At 40.6% G+C, this 10,654-nt stretch overlaps 1 protein-coding gene across 3 annotated transcripts in view; it reads right to left on the reverse strand.

Annotated features, from left to right (window-relative positions):
* tln1 (talin 1) overlaps window positions 1-10,344 on the reverse strand; it is a 94,500-nt gene extending 84,156 nt beyond the window's left edge. For all 3 annotated transcript variants that reach the window (XM_019894296.1, XM_019894306.1, XM_019894288.1), the window contains exon 1: window positions 10,178-10,344. The gene's annotated coding sequence lies outside the window, so the exon portion shown is untranslated. The remainder of the gene's footprint in view (window positions 1-10,177) is intronic.
* Window positions 10,345-10,654: the final 310 nt, after the last annotated feature.

The following is a 10,654-nucleotide window of genomic DNA, read 5'->3' on the forward strand; positions in this document are numbered from 1 at the left end:
ACCACAATACCACAGTTCGGAACATTCAGTTTATCCCCATCCCCTCAAAAAAAAAAAAAAAAAAAAATCAACACTCAGTCAATTAATTGATTGTTAATTTTCCCCTTATTCAATCCAAGAACTGTCAACTACCAGGGCTTGTCTCACAGATGATAAAAGAGAATTCAAACCAACATGTCAGAGGTGGTTCGAGCTGGTTCGTACACCGTATGTCTGTAATTTATCGGAAAATCTAACTATTCTAAATAACCATTCCAGCAAGGTCAAATCAGAGATTTTAATAATTTATAGTTGCTAAATCCAGTAGTCTATAACATCCTCTTGTTGAAAAACACACACAAAAATCAAATATCAATTTAGTAATAGTCATGGTGGCTCCACCACTACTTCAGAATGCTCCATCTCAAATGTTCGTTTAGAAAAAAATACTGATAAGTAGACCAAACGGAGCACAAACAAAACATTTAAAAAAAAAAAAAACATCTTTCCAATACTCTTCTTTGAGATGAATTAACCAAAGTTATTTTCTGAATCCCTTATGTGTCTAACGCAGGCTGAGCAATTGGCTAAGGTCTACAACAAATGATTTCTTGTGCTTAAAGGAGTGGCAGCACGTCTTGCCCAAATATGGCCGAGTGAGGGAAAACACGACGAGCCAATCTGGGCAGCACGCCGGAATGAAAAGGCAGTCCGTTTCTAATAAAATATTTGACCTTAAAACTAAACGACACTATTAAAAGAGATCAACTGTCTCTCATTGGGTGAAGTCATGTAACATGTTATTCTTTAAACTTTAAACATATGCTGTACACGCAAAAAGGTAGTTTCATGCTAATTTGAGGTGAAATTATCACCCGGACCGCAGTGATCTCATTGTTCGAGGAAGAAGTGCATTTCGAGCTGGTGATTTGTACTTAGGGCATACATATTCCTTGTCTAACGGTTATACAACTCTATGGTCAAAGGTGAAGCATTTTTCTGGCATTTAAAAGGAACACAAGTGAGATTCACACCCGAATCGAGACCTCGAGTACATTGAAGAGGTAAAGCCTAATGGGACAAGCCAAAACACAACACACGAGACTTGTTTTGTGTTTCATAGTTAAGCAGAAAAGTGTGTAGACAGGACAGAAAAGGCAAGCCTTATGAATCTCACTTTGCTTCTTCATCTGAAAATTCTCTAACACAATGTTCAGAATCATCTCACCACATCATAATAGTCTTCTTGTTGTTTTTTTATCAAGAGCCCACGCTTCAATAGGCAGCTTTTGTCCTTCATTTGGGACGAGCTCGAGAAGGTGAGCTTTACAGGCGTAGGAGGAGCTCGGGAGCAGATAAACAAAAGCATTAAATGTGCAAAAATAAATAAACAAACAAATAAATAAATAAAACAGTCTTCAACCTCAGCTAAACTCAACTGAATCAATCAAACAATGACTACTTTGTACACTTTTAAACACTCGACTTGTTTGCCAGTCAGTCTCACTGTTGTTGGCGTTCCTACCACTAAATTTTAAGGCCACTTTGTCATTGGTTACAGACGACGAATCGCAAATCGAAGCAAGCGTGCCATTTCTACCTGTGACGAATGCGGGAGTTGTAGACCTATCCAGACGTCAGAGGGTATCGAATGTGGTGCACTCTTCATCCTTGAGCATAATTTTATGTTTAATTAATTGAGTGCTACCTTGAACGTCTGGTACTTGTGTGTGAAAGATGTTGCTCACTCTGGTGGCCGTGTTACGATTCAGCAACTAAAGGATGCACGACTGACAGCTGCCCATTAAGATGCCATTTCTGTTTGTAGCTACATTTATACTATTTATAATAATGCTTTGTAGAAATTGACTTGGGTGTCACTATTTTACACACAACCTAATGTCACAGTTTGTCTAAAAATACATAAATACAGTGCTACATATATACTCAGGCAAAGGTGACACTTATGACACACATTCAGCTGTTAGTAACACAAACACATCTGTGACAAGGATGAAGGTCCTGAGAACTTATTCACTAAAAGGTAATGAGCTACGCAATGCATTCTGGGAACAGAGTGGCTTTGCCATCACCATAGTTATGAACAATAAATTGACATTTCGCCTGTGCCTCCAGCAACGTTCAAGCTCGAAGTGGCAAAGTGTTCCCTCGTTCCATGTTCGAGGACGTCACAAAAAAAAAAAAAAATAGAAGTTATAATTTCGTTTCAACGCATGTACATTGCCTTTTAGGGCCAAACGTTTCCTGCCACCAGCGTTGCTGAGCTAAGCTGCTACAGTGAAACTCCTCTACAACAAACCTACATGGGCGAAAATACCCCCTAGTGTGAAAAAATGTTCATGCATGAAAGCCATTTCCACTTTTCTGCTCCCCCTACAACGAAAAGTCCCCCTGTTCCGTGATACGAAATCTTTTTCTCTGCTCTTGCCTCGCAACGAGATTCACTACAACGAAAACAAGCCTTCCGCAAAAGTCTAATCCAACCTCAGCATGCCACAGCGACCTCTGCTGCTTCGTTCGGAAACGGCAACAGCAACCACCACACTGGTTTACACATGTGCAGTAGTCCAAGAGGTATTTGTTATTGTTAGTTTCAGACGCAGCACGAACGTTACATTGTTAAAATGGCGACAAAACGGACCTTTGCAAACCAAGGACTTAAGAAAAGAAAAGCTTTAACGCTTGAAGACAGGATAAAGGTAATAAAAATGAAAGATGGAGGAAGCAAAATAAAAGACATTATGCAAGAAATTGATGTAGATGAAAGTAAATGCTGATTGTAAATTTCTTTCCCTTTTTTTCTTTCTACGCTGGCTATATGAAGTGTCAAATAAGTGTATGCTCATACTTATGCACTATTGGAATAAAAATAAAAAGTACACATAAATGTTTTTCGTGTGTGCTCGTGTTTAAGTCCGAGATAAAATTTGCGACAGTGAAAAGTCCCCTGTTGTGAAACATTTCTTGCTGCAAACATGATTTCGTTTAGAGAAGTTTCACTGTACTACGTGTCAAATGACGGCAGTGAAAAGGTCGACGGTCATTGACGTGACAGTGACTCACATTGTTGTTAGCATCTAGCTTGCAATAACCGCAGGTTACAGCCTTTGATCACCGCAAATAATTTTAAATTGGTCAGGACTCATCTGGGCCGATGTCAGACATTCGGGTTTTGTCCATGTTGTAAATCTCAATGATAGTCTGGTACTGTATATATAAATATATTTTTAATTAACGTTATTTTCAGCTCAGCAGAGCGCTGTGATATGACATCAGCTATCTTCTTCTAATTTATGTACATCGTTATTCGAGGCCACCTAGTGTTCAGACAGACACCACAATTGAATGAAACGGTGACAAACCTGTGCTGCCAAATGTCTGGTTTAATGGTCGATATTCCTAAATATTACTTGTAGCACTATTGTAATCAATTCACTTCTTTTCACTTCACTGTATTCCTTGAAAAGAAGTTGCACAACAAAAAAATTTGATTGGGACTAGGCCACTGGATTATTTATTACATTTTATTGATTAATTTACGAACTTGAATTCATTTTATATACAAAATATGTATTTTATGAAGAAATAAAAAAAATATTAATTTCATGTAATTTTAAGGAAAAATATATCAATTTTTGGGAGGAAATTGTTTAGATCAAAAGTAACAGTGGTATTGGTGCTTGGAACTACTGAAGACCTAATTACTCAAACTGGTCTCGGTCTGAAAAAAATTTGGTCTCGAACATCTCCAATAATCTGTGTCACAATTCAAGAAGTAAAGACAGTAAATCTTTAAGCACTTTCAAGCCTTTCTGGTTTGTTGAAATGGCAGCTATGGAATGATATGATTACGCTTTTGCGCATGCACTGCTGAGTTCAAGTGTACGGTGTACTCGGTGGTACCAAATCAAGCATCAAATTCAGAATCCATACCTATAATATTATTGTATACTTTTGGTAAATTTTACTCCTTTAATCCACAATATCAGGGGTGTCAAACTCATCTTTGTCGCGGGCAGTGTAGTAATTACGGTTTCCCTTAGAGGGCCATTATGACTGTGAATTTTGTGAAACTATCTAAATGTTTAATCACGTCTATATATTACATACACAGCGAACCACAAATTGATGAATAATTAGTTTTGATATCAGGAGTCAAGAATAATGGCTTTTTCAAAACTGTTATTTTGGATTACATATGACAATTTGAAATTTTGGTTCAGACTTTGGCAAGTATCACGGAAGTTGACATGCTTAATTTGCATTCGTGGGCCACATAAAATGATGTGATGGACAGGACAGGCCTTGTTAAAAGACATTTGTGCGCCAGAATTCCAGCACCACGCTGGAGTACTTTAGGGCCATGTGGATGAGTGAGTCGAAGGGTGGGGCCAGTTCGAGTGCGTGTGTGCGTGTGTGTGTGTGTGTGTGTGTGTGTGTGTGTGTGTGTGTGTGTGTGTGTGTGTCTGTGAGATGAAGACTGGTGGTTGAGAGAAACGCAAATTGGATGTTTGCTTTGGCACCACTTAGTGTTAATTTTTACAATATAGAGGTTATTGATCAACCACCATCTCATTGTTGTCAGCAGACACGACAGTACATTGGCAGTCTTTTTACTAGTATGGGAGGGCGTTTGGTGAATTTGCTGACTCCTGACAGGAGGATTTAAGGCTGCTCTTCAGCTAGCATTAACAAGTGTCTTTTCAGATGGGCAAAGGACTGATATTTGAGAACAGGCTTGCATATTTTGAAAGTGACGCTGCTACCAGTGTCATTTGTAGTAAATATTGCCACGTAATTGAGGCATGTACTTTGCTGCACGAATCCACCACCGACTGATTTCGGCGAAGCATCAGTGTTCTTGACAAAACACTTGTTTCGCACTAAATGAACCTTGGGTTAAAACTATCATTGCCAACTGGTTAGCACATCATCACAGTGGTCGACTGGTTAGTGTATTCATATCCGGGCTTTGGCCTCCGTCTGTGAGGGCTCTATGTTCTTTCTGACTGTGCTTGCGGGGTTGTCTGCAGGCATTCAAAAAACATGCATCTTATGTTAATTTGAAGACTCTAAATTCTCCTCAGTTTTGAATGTGAGTGTGAAGGGCTGTTTGTCTACATGTGCCCTGTGATTGGATGGCGACCAATCCAGTGCCTCACCCGAAGTCAGCGAGGAAAGGTTACAGTACACCTGCGATCCTAATGAGGATAAGAAGTACAGAAAATGGAGGGATGGATACATTACACTAATACTTTACCATATTTATCATTTCACATCTATCTATGACTTAAAGAGTCAAGATTGTATTCTTATGCAGTGGTACCTCTACTTACGAAAAGTATTGGTTCTGGAAGAAATTTCATAACTCGAAAATTTTGTAAGTAGAGACGCGTTTTCCATGTAAATGCCCTAATCCATTCCAAGCCCCCCCCCAAAATTCAGACATAAATGTTTTCTAAAACATAAAAATGCATGAAAACATGTAACAAATATATATTACAATTAGATTATTGCACAATAAATGAGAGTTGTGCATAATGTAAAAAACAAAGAAAAGAGTAAAGGATAAAAATAATGGGCATTTAACTTTTAACTGCTTCCTTATCGTTTTCTGCCCTCTTTCGTTCATGTTCTCTCTCAGAAGTGGATTTTGCCTCGCGTTTTGTGAAGAACTGATCCAAGAACGTCTGCTTTTGTTGGCTTTTATCAATCCTTCGAAAATGTCCAAGGCAAACATCAGCATCGTGAGAGATCGCCCAACTGGTGAACACTTTTTCTGGGTGATTCACATTTCACATAAACCTATCAGAAGACCTCATGGCCCGAGGGGCGAATGTCGAGGATGCTGCATTGACAAACATCTATCTATCTACACACATAGACACATTCGGTAGAGGTCCCTCTTAGCCAATGGGATGCCAGGATGATGTTCAGTAATAGCCAATAGCAGAGCAGCTCGAAGTATGTTGCATTCAGGAAACTAGGAGCTGCGATTAGCAGCCCATACTGTATTTTTACCTTTTGTATCTTGAAATTTCTTTCGTAACAAGAGGCAATATTTTCCTGTTGAGGCATTTCGTAACTTGAAAGTTTCATATGAAGAGACGTTTGTAAGTAGAGGTACCGCTGTAGTTGTATTCAGCCGTGTCGTTCGGTGTGCAGGCCTTAAATGCACAGATGAATACGTAGCTAAAACCCAAGAGACAAAGATGGGTGGAAGGGATGATATGACTGTTTGTGTTGGAAGAAAATACAGTTGAACCTTGATTTAACAAACACAGGACCAACAGACAGAAAATAATGGCCATTGCATTCAAAAATGACCTTTCAAAGTCTGTTAATTCCAGAATTGGACGCAATTTACCACAGTGGCAGTAAATGGCGCTGGGCCGCCCTCAGCAGACAGTGATTGGTCATGTGTTTCCGGCTTGCGCCGCCTTCTTGTCATTAATAGACTTACAGTAGACTAAATCAGGCTACAAAGTTGACCAATGTGTCGGCCATGTTGGCAGGGGGACTGTCCCATCAAAGGATATGGAAAGCATTGACGTTAGCTTAGCATCACCGTAAGCATGCAGCGCTAAAGAAGTTGATTCTACCTCTTCACATCTATGTTCCCCCCCAGACACTAGAAGTGCAGTCGTTTCTCCAACATGCTATTTTGGGTACAACACTCAGTTGTTTTTTTTAAGTACACACCCACACATACAAATTGTAAAGAGCTGTAAAGTTATTCCTTTTACCGCTCTGCTTGTTCCACACTTGAGGGAAGCAAGTAGCAACAAGCCCCTCTACCTTATTGAACCTCCACCCCGAAGCGGTTGAAAAGAGCATCATTGGCCAACTAACACAGACACAGTACACACATAGGCAGATATGGTTTGGCCAATGATCGGATTACACTTACTGCATAAAAATGGGAACCACACAAAAAAGTGTGGATAAAGTACAGCAAAGAAACAATGTCAGTCATCCTATTGATTTGTGCACGTAAACAAAGTCAGTCTTGCCAAGGCGCCGTCTTTCTATCCACTAGCCTGAAAACCAGCCATCACATTCGTCGTCACATACCACATTATTGATGTACTGTAGTTATTTTAGGCCATGAATGAAATAAGTGAATTGTTTTACTTTGTCTTTGGAAGAGAAGGTGGGACGGATCAGGGGATCAGGTTAACTAACACATTCTAATTTAGATGACAACGTAAGAAACTAGATTGTGTTTTTGCTCGATTTGACAGCCCAGGAAGCGGATGGATGTTGATCGTTGTTAGTATGTTCATCTGTTTCCAGCAGTAGGCAAGCAGATCAGAGCAAAATAGTACATGGGTGAGCTGCAGCCTAAATTCCTATTGAGAAATAACGTCCTCTCTGCTGATGTTATTAATTTGTTATTGTAATAAGTGGAACTATGATAATGATACAGGCCTATGTGTAAATAAAATAACAAAGGGGGAACCAAAGTGTGCTTATGCAACTTGCCCAAGAGTTTTGACAAACCTACCTTTTAGCCAAATGATAATGGTTTACTTATCAAAGTAGATTTATGAACGCAAATTCCTCCACACTTGTCACACCCTCTCAACATAGCGGTGTGAGAATTGACACCCCGAGGCTAGAACTTTGTCTTGTCTGGAGCACAACACGCCCCGGGGCTCAGCTTTGTTTTAACCAAAATGAAATAATATTGGATAATTTGCTCTCCCATTAGAGCGGAACTCCAGCCACCTCAACAAAGCATCTCAAGCAAAAAAAAAAAACACATAAACCTATCAGAAGACCTCATGGCCCGAGGGGCGAATGTCGAGGATGCTGCATTGACAAACATCTATCTATCTACACACATAGACACATTCGGTAGAGGTCCCTCTTAGCCAATGGGATGCCAGGATGATGTTCAGTAATAGCCAATACCAGAGCAGCTCGAAGTATGTTGCATTCAGGAAACTAGGAGCTGCGATTAGCAGCCCATACTGTATTTTTACCTTTTGTATCTTGAAATTTCTTTCGTAACAAGAGGCAATATTTTCCTGTTGAGGCATTTCGTAACTTGAAAGTTTCATATGAAGAGACGTTTGTAAGTAGAGGTACCGCTGTAGTTGTATTCAGCCGTGTCGTTCGGTGTGCAGGCCTTAAATGCACAGATGAATACGTAGCTAAAACCCAAGAGACAAAGATGGGTGGAAGGGATGATATGACTGTTTGTGTTGGAAGAAAATACAGTTGAACCTTGATTTAACAAACACAGGACCAACAGACAGAAAATAATGGCCATTGCATTCAAAAATGACCTTTCAAAGTCTGTTAATTCCAGAATTGGACGCAATTTACCACAGTGGCAGTAAATGGCGCTGGGCCGCCCTCAGCAGACAGTGATTGGTCATGTGTTTCCGGCTTGCGCCGCCTTCTTGTCATTAATAGACTTAGAGTAGACTAAATCAGGCTACAAAGTTGACCAATGTGTCGGCCATGTTGGCAGGGTGACTGTCCCATCAAAGGATATGGAAAGCATTGACGTTAGCTTAGCATCACCGTAAGCATGCAGCGCTAAAGAAGTTGATTCTACCTCTTCACATCTATGTTCCCCCCCAGACACTAGAAGTGCAGTCGTTTCTCCAACATGCTATTTTGGGTACAACACTCAGTTGTTTTTTTTAAGTACACACCCACACATACAAATTGTAAAGAGCTGTAAAGTTATTCCTTTTACCGCTCTGCTTGTTCCACACTTGAGGGAAGCAAGTAGCAACAAGCCCCTCTACCTTATTGAACCTCCACCCCGAAGCGGTTGAAAAGAGCATCATTGGCCAACTAACACAGACACAGTACACACATAGGCAGATATGGTTTGGCCAATGATCGGATTACACTTACTGCATAAAAATGGGAACCACACAAAAAAGTGTGGATAAAGTACAGCAAAGAAACAATGTCAGTCATCCTATTGATTTGTGCACGTAAACAAAGTCAGTCTTGCCAAGGCGCCGTCTTTCTATCCACTAGCCTGAAAACCAGCCATCACATTCGTCGTCACATACCACATTATTGATGTACTGTAGTTATTTTAGGCCATGAATGAAATAAGTGAATTGTTTTACTTTGTCTTTGGAAGAGAAGGTGGGACGGATCAGGGGATCAGGTTAACTAACACATTCTAATTTAGATGACAACGTAAGAAACTAGATTGTGTTTTTGCTCGATTTGACAGCCCAGGAAGCGGATGGATGTTGATCGTTGTTAGTATGTTCATCTGTTTCCAGCAGTAGGCAAGCAGATCAGAGCAAAATAGTACATGGGTGAGCTGCAGCCTAAATTCCTATTGAGAAATAACGTCCTCTCTGCTGATGTTATTAATTTGTTATTGTAATAAGTGGAACTATGATAATGATACAGGCCTATGTGTAAATAAAATAACAAAGGGGGAACCAAAGTGTGCTTATGCAACTTGCCCAAGAGTTTTGACAAACCTACCTTTTAGCCAAATGATAATGGTTTACTTATCAAAGTAGATTTATGAACGCAAATTCCTCCACACTTGTCACACCCTCTCAACATAGCGGTGTGAGAATTGACACCCCGAGGCTAGAACTTTGTCTTGTCTGGAGCACAACACGCCCCGGGGCTCAGCTTTGTTTTAACCAAAATGAAATAATATTGGATAATTTGCTCTCCCATTAGAGCGGAACTCCAGCCACCTCAACAAAGCATCTCAAGCAAAAAAAAAAAAACAAAAACCAAAACCATTGTGGAGATATGGAAATGTTCACGTTTCAACGTGAGCTTCCACAACACACAAATAGGACACACACTCGCCACCTCTCTACCTCAACTTCAGATCGCTTTCCTTTTTCTATAGAAGGCTGCACACGTCAGAATGAGATCTGCAGTGGAGCCTACAGACCGTCCTGCTACGTACGGTATGAGTCTGAAGAGGAAAGGCGCAGTTAGCCTCCAATAGCCATCCAGGAGAACTGCACAACGTTGTGTGGAAACTATTTAGGGAACTGAACATAGACGAATCCGCACGATTACCTTTTGACTGCAACAAATAATACTCGTAAACAAATCAGCGTCACTAACTTTTCATTCTGTTTCCACACCGAGTCCCTGGTGACGTCAAGGACTTCTTGCAAAAACGGTGGAAACTTTTCAAAGTTGAAAACATAATTCTTACCTGAGCGCGCAGTTAACAGTGCCGCCGACAGTCCCCTTGGAAATTCAATGAAGCGATTTTGTGGTGATTTCAATTATTCCAAGAAACAGGGCAAGGGAGAAAGGGCAGTTAGCGACCTTTTTTTTCTAACTTCCCCTCCCTATCCGCTCAGGGTAGTGGTAGCTTCAAACTCCTCCCTGGATGCATACTGCATGACTGCAGTAGGGCGGGCGGGCGGTGTCTCGCGTCACGGAGTAGATCAGCAGGCCGACTGCTTTCCCAGATTTGAGGCTAATCTCAAAATAAATACAATAATAGGTCAGTGATAGCGATGGTATGGAGCAACACTAAAACATAATCAAAGATTATGTGGAACGTGTGAAGTGTGGCGCGAGGCTCATTACTTGGGTGCCATCTGGTGGTCACTACGGGAAGTGCCCAGACAACAGCCCGCCGATTAAATGACAAATAGTCGTTCCAGAATCGGCGATTGACACC

The sequence above is a fragment of the Hippocampus comes genome, unplaced genomic scaffold (genome assembly GCF_001891065.2).
Source record: "Hippocampus comes isolate QL1 unplaced genomic scaffold, H_comes_QL1_v1.1 scaffold123, whole genome shotgun sequence".
Classification (NCBI taxonomy): Eukaryota; Metazoa; Chordata; class Actinopteri; order Syngnathiformes; family Syngnathidae; genus Hippocampus; species Hippocampus comes.